We start from the raw sequence: 19,079 nt of genomic DNA on the forward strand, positions 1-19,079 counted from the left end.
GAGGCAGGCTTCATCCCTCTGGAAGTTCAAGTAATTCCTTGAATGCTTTCACCGAGGAACACGCCACTGTATCGGAACAGCCGGCTTTGCCTTTGAACGTGGGGTAATTTACATTGAATAGCAATGCTGCTGGCAGCTGCTGCCATCAGGGCTTACCTAAAGGAGATTTAAATTTGGAGGCATGCATAGGCTTTACATACGGTTAGCTGGAAGCTTTCCTGTCTGAAATAACGCAAGAGCGTGGTGAGAAGATGTCTCACGGCAGAAACGACGCCAAACTCAGGAACAAGCCCTTCCAGCGTACCCAGTCCTATGGGTTCAGGCATCATCCGCCAAAGCTTCTCAGCCTGTGCAACAGTTGACAGAACTGAGTACGCTTTGTAAAGCGGAGGTGTTCACTCACCATTTGTCAATAGAGACAAGAGAACGCAACTTGTCGCTTTTAAACAGAAGAACTCTCCTTGGTAGCCTCTCGGTAGCTTCAGCCCGACGCTGGTGCGGCGGTGTTTGCAGTCGGGATGAAGAGGAGGGCTTCGCTTCAGCTGAGCCCCATCTGCAAGAGAAAACGTAAAAGGAGGCACGTTGTGCGTTTAGACGGAGATGTGACTTGGCTCCAGCTTGCTGAAATTCCTTCTCGCTTTACTCCAAAGCTTTCCGGGGGAGGAGAGACTCGCGTAAAGAACGCTACAGCGCTATCCCGTCCTCCTCCCAATAAGAAGCATATCTTCTCTGAATTCCAGCCGGAGCCGCAGCCACCGTAGTTCCTCCTCCCCGGGGGCCGGAGCCTTCCCCGCCCGCCCCCGCAGCGCGGTGGGCGGGAGACCTGGCAGACGGGGGGCAGTGAGCCGCCCCCGCGCCGTATAAGCCTTTCTCGCCCCTCCCGCCTCATCTTCTAGGAATTAACAGCTCATTAACAAACTGATTGTCACCCGGGGGTGTATGGCGGGGGAAGCCAAGTCATCTGAAAGCCACAGCAGTTATGCGGTGATGGTTTGAAACTAGAACAGAACAGGTTAGATTTGGATCGGACATTAGGAAGAAATTCTGTACTATGAGGGTAGTGAGACACTGGAACGGGTTTCCCAGAGAAGTTGTGGACGCCTCATACCTGGAATTGTTTCAGACCAGGTTAAATGAGGTTTTGAGCAACCTAGTCTAGTGGGAGGTATCCCTACCCATAGCAGGGGGTTGGAACTAGGTGATCTTTAAGGTCTTCTCCAGCTCAAGCCATTCTGTGATTTCAGATGCAGGGCTCTCCCTCCTCAAGTACCTCCTTCCAGCCAGCCCCAGTGAAAAACACCTCCCTGAAGATCTGCTGCCAGGACTACAATGAAGCTCTACCTTGTATTATCAACATGGGAGAAAACCGTGGGGCTGCTGGACGTTTTTCTCACCTAACTTCATGTGACAGAGCATTGTTATTTGAAAAGAAAGTTTCCTTTATTACTAGCAAAATTATTTAACTAAACCAGACAAACAAACAAACCCCAACAGTTTGTCTGGAATACTGTGCTGCATCAGTGTTGTATTTTGCCCATAGCAGTGTACCATGCTAGGAGAAATCCAAGAAGTTGTTAATAACACGATTAATGTCCTCTCCTGTTTCAAACGTTAGCATTGTATCACAACAAGATGCTTCCTTTAGTGGAAGACCAGCTCCCAGATTTTATTTTTTCAGTGGTTACCACTGGGAAAGACCAGAGGTGGAGTTTGTTCTCAGCAGCAGCTTTATACAGCCTGAATATACACGGAATAAAAATAACAGATTAAAAGCAGGAAAATCTGTGTATTCTTACGGGACTCTGTTGCCTGCTGCGATGGCTTTCAGTGTGTTCTGGGCTAGGAAGCAAAGTTCAGTGCTCTATAATTTGTCTTCTTTGAGCTCAAAATACCTTCATACTTTTGCTCTTTCTCCCATGAGGTTCATTCACCCTTCTTATTCTGGCCTTAACAAAACCAAGTTGCTTCAAAGTATATGGCTAAATTACCCACATTCTAAAATTAGTTTATATAACTCTGCTATATCTTTTCCTTATTAGCTCTTATCTCTTCTGTCCTTATCCTTCAATTCATGTAAGTATTGTAGGCACAAATGGGACTCCAGTCCCCTTGCTCATATATTTCATGACAGTCTTAAATTATGTACTCCAGTATTATTTTGTTCTGGCCTTTCCTTTGTTTTAGGGTATGGGATGGACTCTCAGGATATGCCAGATTTTTGCAGAACGAGATGTTTGGAACTATTCACCACAGAGGAGCATAGGACACCTTGAGGAAATGAATGCAATTCCTGCCTCTGTTCCAGACAGGATGCATGTGCTGCAGCTGCATCTTTTGTGCATGAGTTAAAGGGCGTGAGCTAATTTTACTCTGGCTAATCTGGATATTGATAACGGTCTAACGTGGACCTTTGGGCAGGCTTAAAAACATAGGGGTGAAAAACAAGAACATGCTGCTAGCTGGGCTGAGCCACAGGTTCAGAGAAGTCTGTTCAAGTTACTAGCACATCTCTGAAGCTATTCAGGCATCCAGTGTTCTTATGGTGATATTATATGATTACTTAGAAGAAGTCATCAGATGGCTTTAAGTTATGTGCTTGTCAATTTTCTGGGAGTCTTGTGCAAGGTGTCTAACTCTCAACAGAGCAGCCTAATTCATTCATTCATTTGCAGCCTAAATCCACAGAAGATGCAACACTGAGGACAGAGGAGCTGTTGCTCACAGATTTACTCCCTTGCATTTAAGGCAGTGTGTTTAAGAAATAAAGAATTGTAGTTAAGACACCTGAATAGAGATCATGGACTCACAGAATTGTTTCAGTTGAAAAAGACCTCTAAGATCACCTAGTCCAACCACCACTGAGACAACCATGACAATTAAGCCCTGTCCCAAAGCGCCATGCCCACACGTTTTTTGCATGCCTCCAGGGATGGTGACTCTACCACCTCCCAGGGCAGCCTGTTCCAATATATGACCACACTTGCAGGAAAGAAATGTTTCCTAATATCCAAAACCTTCCTTGGCCTGATTGCAGGTCATTTCATCTCATTTTAACACCTGATGCCAGGGAGAAGGGACTGACTCTCATCTTACTCCAACGTCCTTTCAGGTAGTTGTAGAGAGCAATGAGGTCTCCCCTCAGCCTCCTCTTCTCCAAACAATCCCAGTTCCCTCAGCCATTCCTCAAGCCTTCATTTCCCCAGCTTTGTAGCCTACATGTCTCTATGTGCAACAAACTGCAAAATCCCAGATTCTATCTACACTGGTCAAGTAATGTAATCATCTAATTTGTAATAATATAGTTTCACTTCAGTTTCTTCTAGCAACTGTAACTGTCCAAAACCAGCAACAAAATGAAAACTGGTGTTTGCATGTCAAATTAAATTTAAGGATTCAAATGGCAATTTGAACAATTAATAGAGTGCAAAATAAAAATTTTCAGTTCTAGCTGTTTTCAGAACAAGCCATACAAGCCCGAAGTTCATAACCAATCTGCAACACCAATTAGTTTGATTGGCAGAAAGTATAAGGAATCATTTCTCTGTTATATATTCTACTGCACAAAAATAGTATCAACAATGATTTGACAACAATGAGCAGCCTTCAGAATGCTTCAGAAAGGGATGACTGGCAGGAAGCTACAGGAATGCTCCCACAAGCAAAAACAATGCATGTAACCAAAAAGTCCACAGCTTTATTTATTTATTTTTCTATTTCAGTTCCAAGTCAACTCTTGAGACACAAACCTCTCCCCAAACCAAACACAAAAGCCACAGAAACCTTGAAATGCAAAGCAACAGCTAAAATAAATCCAAATAAAATGGCGCCTCAGCAAAGTTCCAAGAGGAATCTTATTTAAGTTTCAGGAGGAGTCTTATTTAAATTCCAGGAGAAACTGTGTACCTCCTGAGTCACTACTAAACCAAGCAAATGGTGCGGCCAGACTCTATCCCAGCTTGCAGAACCAGAGAAAAATAATAATTACAGGAAGTGGAAGGGGAAAAAAAAGCTGTTGAACAGGGTAAAGCAAAACTGGAGGATATGGAATAAACAGAGTTGAAAGGTGCAGCACCATGAAAGTGATTTCCTGCCCAGCAATCCAATAAGTGAGAAGACTGCTCAGGCTCTGTGTCTGCAGTGAACCATGCAGTCTATCACACACCTCTGGTCCTAGAATTAAAATGCAACAGACCTGTCCCCATCTGTTAATTAGTTTAGGAGATTAATGCATTTATACAAATACAGACTGTCACAGGCATCCCTTCTCCACTAATTTTCTACCTTTACTACCTTCCATCACAGCATGATCTTAAACATTTTTATGTTTCACCGCAAGACCAGCCCAGAGTCCCATAAATGCCCAAATCTCTGCTACTGAGCCCCAAAACTTGTTTCAGCACAGCTCGGCTTCTTAGTTTCTTTCAGTCCCCTTGCCCCAGATGCTAGGGGACTGTTCTCCACTGCACTGACCACTCCAGATACAGTAAGCATTCTAGTCCTCATGTAGCTTGTTTAGTCACTGATTTGTGGTTGCATGATATTTATTCCAAAGTCTCTTTGCCAGGACACAACTTGCTAAAGCCTGTCCCAAGAGCTTTCAAAAAAAAATCTAGTTAGTTGCTGTAGGACATATCATCAGAACCCACAGCATTTGTCACAAGTTCACAGCATGCAACTCTCACCTAGTTCAAGATCACTTTTTCAAGACCTGGTCATCCAAAGAACTACATGAGGTTGTGACTGCTCTTACAGTCCCCAAGGACTGCTTTTTCTAGGAAGTGCAGAGTGCTTTCGCATGCCCTGGGCTGTGCAGTGCTCCTGTACTGCATCTGGGAGAGAAGACACACCCAAACAAAAAGCATGAAGGCAAGAAACATCGTGGAGGTAGCTGGGATAAGCTGAGACAGCCTCCCTGCCAGCCCATTCAATGCAATGTGAAGTGATGAGCACATTAGGAAGCCCTATTTGCCAACCAAAGTGAAGCCCTCGGGGCACGTGCCTATACATAAGACGATCTGCAAACCCATAAAAAATACATTATCCAATAGGCATTAAACATCCTTGTGCTTCACTAGGCATGTGCAGAAGAAGAAATAGGTCAAAACACACCCACTTGAAGAGCACTGTGAGCAAAACAACAGGAAGGAAAAAGGAAAAGGTTTTGCAAAATTACTGAAAATGTGTCCTTAGCAACTGGTGGTTTTCTCCAGGTCAAGAGCAGCATTAAACCACATCTTCCTGCCCTCCACCTCTTGCCTCGTTTCCATTAAACTACACTTGTCAAGTGGAACTCCAGATAAGTTCCCCGCTTATCTCCACCATCCTTCCAATGGATGCCAGTACACTGGCATGACTCCACACCTATTTGTGTCCAAGGGTAACCCAAACTGAAGCTTCACAATACTGAAAGAGGACAAGAGCTGATGCTGCCTCCCCAGGCAGGTAGACAAACCTCTCAAGATCCATTTCTCCTACCCATCTGACAGGGACTTGGAAGTTCCCTCCCTGTAGGGGAGGGTGGCCCAGGGACATGGTAGAAGCCCCATCCCTGGAGGTTTTTAAGGCCAGGCTGGATGTGGCTCTGGGCAATCTGATCTAGTATGAGGCGTCCCTGCCCATGGCAGGGGGGTTGGAACTAGATGATCCTTGAGGTCCCTTCCAACCCTAACAATTCTATGATTCTGTAGCTGACTTTCTGTTCACAGAGAATGCCAGCTGTGGTATCTGGCACAAAGCGGGACTAGGAGATGGAAAGAGGTGAGATGGTGCACAGGAGGTAGTAACCAAACAGGGGGTGGGGGGCAGTGGGAGATCCCAGGTTGCAGTCTGCTGCTAGGTCACAGCCCTGGTGCCAAATGCAGGTAGGCTTTGAGCTCAGAATGAACAAGAAGTTCTTGAACCTGTGTCTCCATGCCCCTGCTCACTTGGCCGCATGTGCTTGGATGACTGATATAAACTGCTTTTGGAAGATGAAATGTCTGCCCTTTCATGATAGCTCTGTCATTCTCACAGTATCATGCAGGACTCACTGTCCCTTGTTTCCTTTTCAAGAAGAGGCCAGCACGTGAGATCCCTTTGTCATGCTTAAAAGGTATAGCTTAATGCCCAGTGTCTTTCTCCATGCATTCTATGAAGACCACCTCCGTGTTTTTCCCACTGGCTCTCCATTGCACAGCCCAGCATCCTGGCCTCCAGACCTTCAAGTTTCTGCCCTGTGTCCTGCTGGCTTCACCTGTACAGTCAAGTTGTTATTACAAGCACTAAGGCAGCTATTCCAGCTCTTAGATCTGTAACCTTCCAACCTGAAACTTCCGGTCCCCTTCTCTGGACAGTGTTAACTGACCTGTATTCCTTTACTGGTTTGCAGCAGCCAAAGATCTTGGAACAGGTACATATTTTTTTCCTCCAGGTACTTCTCAGACTGGGTGTGTGATTGTGTGGTAATGCGCTCAAACCCTTCTTTCCCCCTCCCCCTCATGGAGTCAGCATGGGGGAAAATAAAAAAGCACAGGAAGGGGGCAGGAGAAGGCACCTTTCCATCTAGGACCGGGATCAGTGCACATGCCACGTGTCAGAATCCCATACTTTGGCAAGTGCAGGACACTATAGGCTGAGATTCCTGCCTCTTTTGGTGGCGTTATGACAGTAATCACCCTCGGAGATATTAAAAGGGAGAGAGCTGAAAAGCAAGTGCTCTTCCCTAGCTGCAAAGCTCCCTCTCTCTGCAAAGCTCTTGCTCACTCAGTCTGGCCTTTTGCATCACACATTTGGACAATAAGCATTTCTGAAAGGCTTTCTGAATTCTCCCTTAGCGGAGTCCGTAAGAGGAATTCTCACAGCTACCAACGCTGCTTTGTGAGTAGCACTGGAATACTTCCTAGAGTCTCCGAGGAAAGCCTGTCTCTTATTAGTGGGTTTGTTCACTGCTTTGTGGATTTTATCTTCTCCAAATACTGCTCCTCAAGTGTGGTAACCCTTTCTATATTCTGCAGGCACTCACAACTGAGCAACGACCCTGTATATCATAGTCACAGTTTGTATAGAGTTACCTGGGGGGGGTGGGGCTTGCATGAATAAGTAATTTATATTTTTATTCACTCTCTGCCTCTCCTGCTGCCTTTATTTCGTAACAAATTTCATAACAGCTTGAAAATATGAAGTGGCAAGACAGGACTCAAAACAGAGCTATAAAGGCGAGACAAATTGCTATGATTAGACTCCAAGACAAAGGAGGGCGAAGAAGGTAAACTACTCTAAATCAGGAATGGTATGACAGAAGCTGCTAGAAGCCTTGTCAGACATGAGCAGTAGGCTAATTTCAATGAGAGACAGACAGAGGCTGGGAAGAAAAATGCTTTGCATGTTTCTTACATTTGAGAGTTCAAGCTGCAGCTGACCTGACTCACGTGAATACGATCGATGCGCCAATATCCGAGACATTTGCAGTCTTAGTACAATGCTCCTTCTATTCCAGTGCTTAGCCAGTTCATCCAGACAAGCGGAAAACATCAAGTGATCTTGGCAATTTGTGACAAAATAAGCCATCTGACATGTAATGCATCATCATTTCATTCATCATAAAATTCCCTATTGTACATGAACAGGAAGCTCCACTTTCAGCAGTCCAAACCACCTGCTCACAGCCTTTGTTTTTCTTGGGGGATGGTTGGTTTTGATTTGGACACCTCATTGAAACTTGGCCTGTCATGTTGGCCACTGAAATATAATGGTGCAAGAAGAGGTCTGTCACTGAAATGTTATTATAGAAGCACTCCTGGGAATTGTGCCACGGTCAGCTTGAACTTCCCAGATACAATTTGGGAAACAAACACTTCTAATAATAAACCTGGGCCCAAGTTACCCAGGTTTCTTCTCAGTAGTCAGAGAGACAAAAAAGAGACAACAGTGTTGGACTGAGTATTCAGCAACTGTTTCCATTTACGTTGAACTGAATAACAAACAGAAGCAGGTTGGCAATTAAAATTTTCCACTTCAGAAGGGCAAATTGTCAAATTAAGGAAACTCATTAGTGAATTTGTCTGGACTGAAAAGCTGAAAGCCTTGAATGTAGAGGGAGATTGGAATATATCTGGATCAAAGGTATAAAAACTATCCCATGTATAAATTCCAAGCAAGAGAAAAGTCTTCTTGGGAAGCACGTTAGGCCCAAATAAGTGTGTGTGTGGGAAAAACCTAAACAAAACCAAAGCACAAAACCACCAATAACGCAACCCACCATAAAATTAAAGAGAGGCTGTTAGAAGTCACTAAGAACAAACAATCCTGGTCAGCAAAGATAGCTGTGGTGTAGAGATAGAGATGCATAGGATTAAGGCCAAATGTGTCAAAAGTCAAATGAGGCAGGACATACCAAAGTTAATTGAAGTAAACAACAAATAAATCTTCAGCCATTCATAGAAAAAGGAGAACATACCTTAGGCAAGATAACACTTCTCTACTAGAGATAGGGAAGCACTGATGCAGGTGTACAAAACTGCTGTTTTCCCCAGAACACAGTATGTGATTTGGGCTCTCACACTCCACAATAAAATAGTTGGAGACGATGCAGAGAAGGGTTACAAGAGAATGAACGGCCTGGCCTGCGAGAGCAGCCAAACAATGCTGGCAGGAGAACAAAGGGGTAAAAACTAGCTGCGAATTTAACTACTTCATTGCCGGAGCAGAAACCCAGAGATTTGTTGGTGCCCTTGTTCTGTTTTCTGCCCCTCAGTCTGCAGCACATGATCCTTTGACTCTTTGGCCTTTTCCTGCAAACCTCAAGTTTGTGGTAAAGTGCTGGAAAGGACCCTTGGCAGAACATACTTTGCAGGGATATGAAGGAATGATTTATGGCTATTTTTGAATAACAAACTTGCTATGTGAAATTGCATGGGCATACCTCAGACCTTAGAAGTCCCTAAGTACTACTAGATTCTTCTGGTGTAAAATCTCTCTTCCTGCTCTTCATATCCATTTCCATAAAGAATGCCACACCACAACATCACTCTCAGGTCTGGTAGCCATCACCTTCAGTCCTGTTAGAGAAAACATCTCCTCTTTCTGGGAACCCATATTATTTTTCCCAGAACTCCCTCTCCTGAAAGGTACAGACACGCCTCTAAACTTTTCCCATTTAATGGAATAAAGCCTGCTTAAGCCTGTTAGCCAGGAATCAGATACTGGGACTGATTTCCTTTCTTGCACCCATAAAACTAAGACAGGTGACCTATTGGGTACTTAAAATGCCCACCTGCCTGTTACATGTAGCTGCCTGGTGGTAGTGAGAGAACTGAATCAGATGCCATAGGTGGTCTTTCCAGCCCTGACTGGAAATTACAGGAAACCATAAGGATAATCAGAAGTGGTCTGGGGGATCCCCCTTGCAGCACAAGGTGGGGCAAAAATCTCTGCTCATTTCCTGTTGATTGGCATAAATAGGTCTGAAGTGGATACCTGCACTCTTGGTGCATGGGACTCAGTATGCTTCTCCTCCTGTCTTTGTCTCCCTGGTATTTTTGTCCATGCTCTGGCTCTGTGCTATAAGTATGGAAATTATGGTGATCCACTTGAAATGAATGAAAACAAATTTTTTTCAGCAGCCCAGTACATAATAAAAAGGAGACATCCTCAATCCAGACTCTTGGTGGTGCTTAGCCAAATTCTGCTGCACACATAATTCAGAGGAGGCTGTAGCTCAGCAGAGGAGTCTTGCTTGCTTAGTCAGCTCTCACTGGGTACAGCCTAAAAACGCTGGCAGGAGCTTTTAGACAGCTCACACAGTCCCTTCCCCCCGAGCAGACCTTGGCACAGACTGGAACTGCACTCTACCAGCTCTGTGCTACTGCAGGCAGATTTAACCTTGATCCTTAACGAAATGTGAGCTCTTCCAGCAGCAGAGGTGAATCCAGAAAGGTCAGAACTAGACTCCAGTTACCAAGGAGTGTCGTAAGCACAACAGAATCAGAAGGGAGACCTTTGTTATCTCATTAACAGTCATCTCCTTCGGAGAGGTGCAGCGAGCAGCGCTCATCCCCTGCAGTTCACTGTCGGGAGCGTTGGATCAGGTTACATGTTCCTATTTAAGGATCTGTCTTAGAGGCAGCCTTACCAGCATACACTTAGTATGACTGGCACAACGGTGCCGCTGAGCTTTCACAGCCGTGTTAGAGAACTCATGATTTTCTACTGATTTTCTACAGCTGGAAGTGAGATTTCAAAAGCAGTTGTATTTATCTGCCTCAACATACTGTCTAACCATACAAACAAGTGGGTGAAAACTCATCAGTATGAGATTCTCTCCACACAGTGGGCATCATTTGAAGCCCTGTGGTCTTTCACCTCTCTCCTTCTTTCCATAAAAGCATGGAAGGGTGAACGACTATGCCTACAAACATGCATAGTCGCCTAGCTGACAAGAGACTGCAAACTCACACCTTCTCTTACAGAAGCATGGCCAGAATTAAGTAACTTTCAGTTATGTTACTTTCCCCCTGGCACAGCAGAGGCTTGCATCATTACTCGTGCTTCTGAGCTGGTTGTTGGACTTGGTGTGACCACGTGGAAGTGTCCTATCTCCAGCAAGCACAAGGGGAGCCTGTCACTGCAACACCAGCAGTGAAGCAGATGTTGCCCTTTAGTTATTCTTATATAAAACTATATTTCATGGCACTGAAACAACTTCTATTTAAATCAATATAGATAAGAGCAGATTCCACCTCACTGCATATTTTAATAAACATTTTCTATTTTTATTTTGCTGCAAAGGATTTCTTCCCCCTCTCCCCCCTTCTGTTTTGGTGGTTGGGAAGCTCAGTTTTCCAGAAGGCCTTTTCACTTCCCCCTCCCCCCCCCCCATCCCCCCGTTATGAATATAATTTAACAAGAGCTGATTTTGCAGGCACCGAGGAAAAGGGAAAGCTAGTTACAGATTTAAATTACCTGGGTCAAACAGCCTTATTTTGCCAGCTGAGGCAGCTATTCCATGTGCTAGAGCAATTTGGGTAACACAGTATCTGAGATGGTCAGAAGTCACTATTCAAATCAAATCTATTGTACATATGTGATAGTTTCTCTCAAAATAATTCTATGTAATAAATAGCTCTGGTAAGGATTTCCCAATACAGTCCCTTGAAGGGTCTACCAGGAAGTAGCCTGTATCCCCACAGCAAAGAAAGACAATCTTCATGGACTGCTGCCTGATAAACTTGGCTTAAACATATAGTTAGAGCTGAATTGAGAAACCAGAGAGTACTTTATAAAGTGAACAGCTACCTTTAGGTGACAGAAGGCTTGATCTAAAACTCAACAGTAGTGTCCACATCCTGCAGGTGGATATATTCTTGTAACTCTGGTGTTGCAGTGGAACAAACAAGACAATTGACCCAGTGCTACCCTGTCTCTGTTGCTGAGAAGCAATTGTGGACAGTAATTTACAAGAGAAAACAGAGAAACAATGACAGAGAAAACTGAGGGCAGAATCTCAAACATTGATACTGCAAGGTTCAGTTTATTAGAAAGAAGGAACCTGTGACCTTTGCAAAAGGGGCAAATGACTTGGGACACTAACATTTGCATTAGTCACATGCCCTTCATCTCTTCACAGAAGCAGAGGTGGTCTTTGCAGAAGTCACATCAAGAACTAATGAAGTATTTTCAGGAAGAAGAGAACTTATAACTTTAGCTTTTCCAGACAGAGCTTCTTTGCCTTTACTCTTTCCAGCATTTCCAGTTTTCCACTCTAACCTGAGGCTGTTCATCTAAAAGGGATTCATCCACTGCTGTGTCTGCTTGTGAAGAGACAGTGTTTCAGCATGTATGGTAGCTAACACAACCCACTTTCTGAACAGGTTTTCTTCCATCTAAAATGACTGAGAAGTCACAGATTACTAAAACCTTCATACCAGCTTAATTATCACTTGTCACTAGAGCTCACCTGACACTCTCTTAAAATTTATCAGTGTCTTTCAGTGTTGAGAAGCATCTGCAAAATAAATGCATCTGAATGCTCTAATGTGCTACTCTCAGAGGGTAGTTTCTGCTTCCTAAGGGAAAAAAAGACAAGAAAAGAAAAAAACAGAGGTGATTTGTTTCCCCTCTTCAAAAGACATGCCCAGCTGTGTCTTGAACCAAGACACCAAATTGCTGCCACATAAAAGATAAACATATCTTAAATTTTCAGGCCTTTCAGACCAGTAAGCAAGCAGAGGAAGACAACACTATAAGAAACCAAAGGGGAAGGGTGGCTTAAAAATAAACAAAAAATTGTCCAAAAAGGGTGTTGTGGGTTTTTTATATTCCTTTTTTTGACATTGCAGAGATTCAGTTATTTTTTTCAACCACTCTTCCCTATTTTTAGGCCATAACTTCTGCTTTTGTCCAAAGTGACTGATAAAAAAGTTTGAGCCAACATTACCGCTGAGTTCAGAGGCATGATGGTCCAGACCCATCTTTGATTTCTGGGATCTGAGAGTCCTGTTGACAACAGTCAGATGACTGTAAAAGCATTTCAGAGCTTAAGAGTAAGAAGCTCAGGGCAAGCTGCAGCTATAAAACTGAGGAAGGGGATCAGTTTTATTTTAAGCCAGAGCAGACCTGATGTCACTATGAGACACTAAGAGGCAGAAATTCTGCAAGGTTTGTGTTAGCTGCAGTCACTGCTGGCAACATTTCCTGGCATGTAAACCATCATTATGCAGACCACTTGCTTTTTCTTATCTACAATTGCAGCTCTTAGCAAACTTCAAGGAATACATTTGAAATTAAAGACAAGAGGTGCCTTTCCCTTGGGATCCTCCTTGAAATGTTGCTGGTTTGCTCATTTAACTCAACAGAAGCTCAGCAGAGACCCTGGGGAGTGCTTCTTGTGTCCTGGCCTGCAGACAGTCTACTAAGTAGATTTTTTTTAATTGTTTGTTTTTTTTCCTTCCCCAAAGTCAGTATTATCAGCAACCTTACAGGTCCTAGCAACCTTCTCAGGAAGGAGTGTCCAGGATTTTCAGATTCCTTGTGCCAAATTCTAGAAATCGTAGAATCACAGATGCTCCCCTCCCTCTCTTGCCATCCCACTCCTTGGGCTGAAAGGGAACAAAGCAACCCATAGCTTCTATGGCAAACCCAGAGCCTTTTGAAATTGGAAGCCTGCCCTTTCCTGATCTTCCTCATTTCTAATTTGTTAAGATTAGCAAGACAGCATTTTTCAGATTGTTGTTCTGTGAAGAGCTTAGCAATTATCTTTCACTGCAGTTTGGAATGAAAACAGAGTTGCAATTTCCCAGGTTGTCTGCCATGTGAATTTACTGTTCTTTCATCCCGCTTCTGCTTTGGGTACTGGCAGAATTGTGCCTTTTGAAAGACACATGGGCAAATGCAAGTCTGAACAAGAGGTAATGAATTAGTAATTGCTGATATTACAGTGGCTAGGTTGAAGAGGAAAAGCCTCTGAGACATTAAAAAATATACATTTCTGATAAAGGCATTAAGCTCTGCCATGAGAATAGAGTTGAAGCGGGGGGGGGGGGGGGGGGGGAGGAGGAAGCAATATTAAAACCACAGTGGAAAAAATATTAGGTGAAGATTGACAAAAGTCCTGTCTTATAAGACCACTCTTAGAGATGATTTCCTTTTACTGCTTCAGCACTTCTTCAGGAAAAAATTCAGTTTGACTGAAAATTTTGAAGATGCAATGTTTGGGTGTTCAGCTGGTCAAACTGGTTAAGTAAAAGCATATTTCTCTAAACAACAGGAGAAAAAAACAAATGCACTGTTCACTAAGAAATTACTCAAATGGGAATTCAATAGCGAGTGTGAATCAGATTATCAGCATCTTCAAGAGGAAGCATGTACACAGTCCTCAGAGGCAATAAAGAGGCAGCCCAGCTTATTTAAATAATGGGCAAACAGGGTACAGATCTGATCATTCTGATGTTTGCCTGTGGTCTAGACTAATTTTACTCCCACATGTGGATTTAAACTCTATACCGTGAACTTTAAACAACCTTTTTGTTATTGGGAAGAGAGCAGGGGAAAGGGAAGAGAGCAGGGGAAAGGGAAGAGAGCAGGGGAAAGGGAAGAGAGCAGGGGAAAGGGAAGAGAGCAGGGGAAAGGGAAGAGAGCAGCATGCTCCACTTTGGAGCAACAAAACATTTATTTTATTAGAACATTTACTAGTTAGCCTTGCTGAAAATGAACAGAAAATGCAACCAACAATGTAAAAAAGAGAAATAAACAAAGATTAGTATCCAGTTCACAGAACCTTTCTTCTCTCCCTAATTGATGAAGCAATTCTGATTGTTATTGGTTCTCATTTTCAGCTAAGCAAATGAGGATTTTTAGCAAAATTGCTACAGGTTTCATTTATGCAGGATGGTCAAGCTCACATTTACTAGTACTTGGGCTGATGGGTGTGCTTTATCAACCAGAAGACCAAAATATCCAGGATTTACCAATGCTTAAAAAGACCACTACCAACTTACCAAACCAAACCCATCAGCACTAAACAAATCCAAGATTTATTAATACATACAGTGCAAATCTTCTGTTATTTTTTTATATGCCTGTAGGCTCAGCTCCATCAAAAGGCTTCTCTTGCTAGATGTTTTATCCCTGAACACAATAAGGTCAACTGTCACTACTGAATCTGCCAATAATTTAGTTTGTAACAAGCAAAAGAGTCCACTCTAATGATTACAAATAGCACATTTGTACAGTAAGTAAGTATGCTTCATAAGTGTCTCTGTTAGTCCTGTTCTTTATCTGCTTGCATGCAAATCTTGACATTTATATTTGCTCATTTGTAATTACTGCTGTGATTTTGTAGGCAGAATTATGTGTGGATTTGCAGCGTCTTGGTTCAAAATTCATTTCAGTTGGCTCACAGGAGTGTAATCTGTAAAAGCTAATCAAGCAACAAAACCAAAACAAACCCAAACAACAAAATCAAACAACCAAAACCCCCAGCCAAATGAAACAACAACCAAACAAAAAAAAGCAGGTAAGCTCAGCATTCATGTAGAAGTTTGGTCAAAAATGGACCCTAACTACTTCTGCTAGTGTAACAGTTGCAGGGGGAGGTCACTTGGGATAACGTAAGTAACATTTTGTCCTGTGCAAGCAGGCAGGGGTACATGTTGAGGTGGGGAGGTGACAAGTAGCAAGAAGGAGCTCACCAGGGAAACTTTGAATCAGAAAAGGATGTGACTCATATTTTCAAGGCGTGCCAAACAATAGCATAAATGGGCTCCTGGGGTGACCTAAGAAATATCCCTCATGCTCAAAGTCCTGTTCATACTTCGAGAAGGAAACAACTGGAATACATTGTTAACATAAGTAGCTACAAAAATAGTCAAGTTTTCATTGCTGGAATTACTCAATTGGTATAGAGTTACACTAATGATTCTTACCAATGAAAATGCCTTTAGGAAACAGCAGAGGTCTGGTCTGTGCTACTTGACCCAGCTATTTTCTAGTAGCAATGGTGAGAGTCCACAAACTTTGGGACACCATCTCCATAGCACTAGCAGCTTTTAATGTGCTTCTTATCAGGTGCCCTCACACACCCCCTTTCTCAGGAGAGGAGGAACTGCAAGGAACAGACAAAAAAGGGAGCTGAAAAGAAAAGGACAAGGGCATGAAAAAACCCCAAGCAACATGAGTTTGTTTCTCTAACACAGCCTTGGTGCACTGCCTAGCCAAGTTTCACAACACAGGTATTTCTATCTGCACTTGGACCTCCAAGTAACACCCAAAGCAGATCTTATAAACACTAATGAATGGCCAAAGTTTAGAATAAAATAGACCAGACTGGAAGAGACCTCCAAGATCATCGTGTCCAACCCATCAACCAATCCAACACCACCTAAACAACTAACCCATGGCACCAAGCACCCCATCAAGTCTTCTCCTGAACACCTCCAATGATGGTGACTCCACCACCTCCCCAGGCAGCCCATTCCAATGGGCAATCACTCTCTCTGTATAGAACTTTTTCCTAACATCTAGCCTGAACCTCCCCTGACGCAGCCACATGTTTCACGAGCACCTCCAGGGATGGTGACTCCACTACCTTCCTGGGCAGCCTGCTCCAATTCCTGACCACTCTTTCAGTAAAGAAATTTTTCCTAATATCCAATCTAAATCTCCCCTGGCACAGTTTCAGGCCATTTCTTCCTGGCCCCTCATTTGATACTAGGGAGAAGACACTGATTGCCACCTCACTACTACTTCCATCAGCCTCTGAATGCTGACTCATGCAAGCACATGACTACACATGACTGATAGACTTTGATAGAAGTAGTCTTTCATCAGTCTGGTTAAGGATCTAAAGCTGAAAAATCTGAACCCCTTGGCAAGATGACACATAGAGAAGAACCCCAAGTTATATATTTTAAGATCTTGTGACTTTGAGTCATCTTTGAATGGATGGCTTGAGCAACACTGCATCTCCTAATTTTTCCTTATGCTTGGCTGATAAGTGTTCCAGTAAAAATTTTACTTAACAGGCAAGTATCATTTAAAGAGAATTGTGTGGAAAAGTTTGTCCCTTTCAGCATGTTTGCACAGGACAGGGCAGAAGGAGGCCTCATTTCTAATTGCACACTGCAGAGTTGTAAACACCATTTAAGCAAATGAAACTTCAGTCACTTGATCAAGTGTCTCTGTTTTTATTTTACTTTGCAGGGAACTACTGTGTCTGGACCAGAACAACTATAGCAGACAATGAAGGGCAATATCTACACCCAGCCCTGCAAGATTTGAAATGTGGTTCTGATGAGATCAGAAGCAACCAAATAATATCCCTTAGTTATGACTACTATTAATATCTAGTGTATTGCATAGCTCATAAGACACCCAGATCCAGAGCCCTATAATACTGCACACTGCTCAATGCAGAACAGGAAGGCTAGCTGAACCCTCAGAGTGTGTATTACTTTTTGGATATTCAGCTTGAAACACATTATTATAGAATTAAAGAATCATAGAATTGTTTGGCTGGAGAAAACCTCTAAGAACATCAAGCCTGACCATCAACCTAACAACACAATGGCTGTCAAACCATGTCCCAAAGTGCCACATCCCCGTGTTTCATGAGAGGTGAGGATGCCACCACCTCCCTGGGCAGCCTGCTCCAATGCCTGACCACTCTTTCAGGAAAGAAATTTTTCCTAATATCCAACCTAAACCTTTGCTGGCACAATTTCAGGCTATTTGCTCTTGTCCTATCACCTGATACTACAAAGATTAGACTTACCTCCACCTCAGGGGTGAGCAATGAGGTCTCCCCTCAGCCTCCTCTTCTCCAGATTAAACAATTCCCATTCCCTCTGGTGCTTCTCCTAAGATTTGTCCTCTAGGTTCCTCACTAGCTTTATTCTTGTTTGGTTGGATGGGTTTTTAAAATCTTGTTCATTTGATTTTATGCTAGTTCTCTCAAGTCCCATGGGAAAGTAGCTCTCAACAGTAAGAACTAGGACTGCAGGTTCAAGTAGTTAAAAAATCCTGTCCAAGACTTGTGGCCAAATTTTTGGTTGTCAATGTCATTTTTAAAGGTGTATGGTTTGCCAACAGGAAACTAAGATGTTTTAATATGGTCCAGCTCATAGCAAATCTCCCAAATATTGAAGCTCACAGCACTAGCAAGCATTCTGAAAACGCTGGCAGTTGTCATTCAGCTCATCAGAATGTAACATGAAGCAGAACTCACCTACATTCTCTAAAGGGTTCATTAATTATTACTCAATGTTTTCCAGGCAGTATGAGCTGACTGACAGGCCTCAAGAATGCTAATAAAATTAAAACAAAACAAAACAAAATTAGAGAAAAATAAAACTCACCAGTTTCTTCTCAACTAAACCACCCCTATGCTATCCAGGCTGTTATAATAAAGCAAGAGTAAACATGAACAGCACAAAAAATATCTAACACCCCTAGAGCACATCCTGTACTCTGTTTATTCACTGTAATCATTCACAATGCAATAGCAACATAACACTGTTTGCAGTATAGGCACATGAAAAGTCTATCATTTGCAGCTGATTCCCCTTCACAGGTGCTCAGCAGCACAGGACACTTGAACTGCTTCTTGTGAGCCTTGCCCTCCATTGATTCAGGGGGTTCCTGCTACAGTAGTTCCTGTGATAAACATCTCAAATCATGGGTTACCACAATTTAAAGGTATATCCATTGCAGTCTCCACCCCTGGTCTCTCTGGGTCAGGTTACAGTGTTTAACACTGCAATGAACTCCTTTCCATGCCAGTGCTCTGGCTTGGACTTGCCTGTGGACTGCAGAACCTTAGGAGTGTATCTGCTCCAAGTGGAGCCTTATCTGTAAGCCACAGTCTCTTCAGAGGTATATCTGCTGTGGCACAGGCTGATCCTTAAGCCATAATCACTTCAGAGTTGCATTTGTTGCAGCACAGATAACTATGGTCAGAGACTTGTTGAGATGTACTTGCTCTGCTTTGGACTTACTCACAACCGCAGCAGCGTCCTGCTCCTGCATGGACTCACCCACAGGTCACAGACCCTTCAACTCAAGTTCACACCAGTGTTCCAGCTTGTCCAGTACAGCAGCAGTGTCTGGCCATCTTCCAGCCCAGGCCCATCACCATTCTATGATTTCTGATATCAGAATGTTCTCAGGCACAGCAGAGGAAGAGGATAAGCAGCACAGCTGTACAGCAAGGAGTGTAACCAAAAGCCAACTTCTAATGAACACCAGACTCTAGAGTACAGTAAGGGAGGCACTGGAGCCTGGCAGTTAATAGCCAAACAGCTATAAAAGTGATCTAGCACATTTCAATCAAATCTGTTATCTCAAACACTTTGATCTCCACACTGGGTGCCAAAAAGGACTTGTCTAGTTTATCATCAGCCAGCAATTAAGCACCCCATACCCAGCCACTCACTCCCTCTCATTTGGGACAGGGGAAAGAATTGAAAGAGTAAAAGTGTGAAAACTCATGGGTTGAGACAAAAACAAATTAACAAGTGAGGCAGAAGCTGTGAGTGAAAGCAAAGCAAAACAAGGAATTTATTCACCACTTCCCATCAGCAGGCAGGTGGTCAGCCATGAAAGCTGGG

This window comes from Dryobates pubescens, chromosome 8 (assembly GCF_014839835.1).
Source record: "Dryobates pubescens isolate bDryPub1 chromosome 8, bDryPub1.pri, whole genome shotgun sequence".
In the NCBI taxonomy this organism is placed as follows: Eukaryota; Metazoa; Chordata; class Aves; order Piciformes; family Picidae; genus Dryobates; species Dryobates pubescens.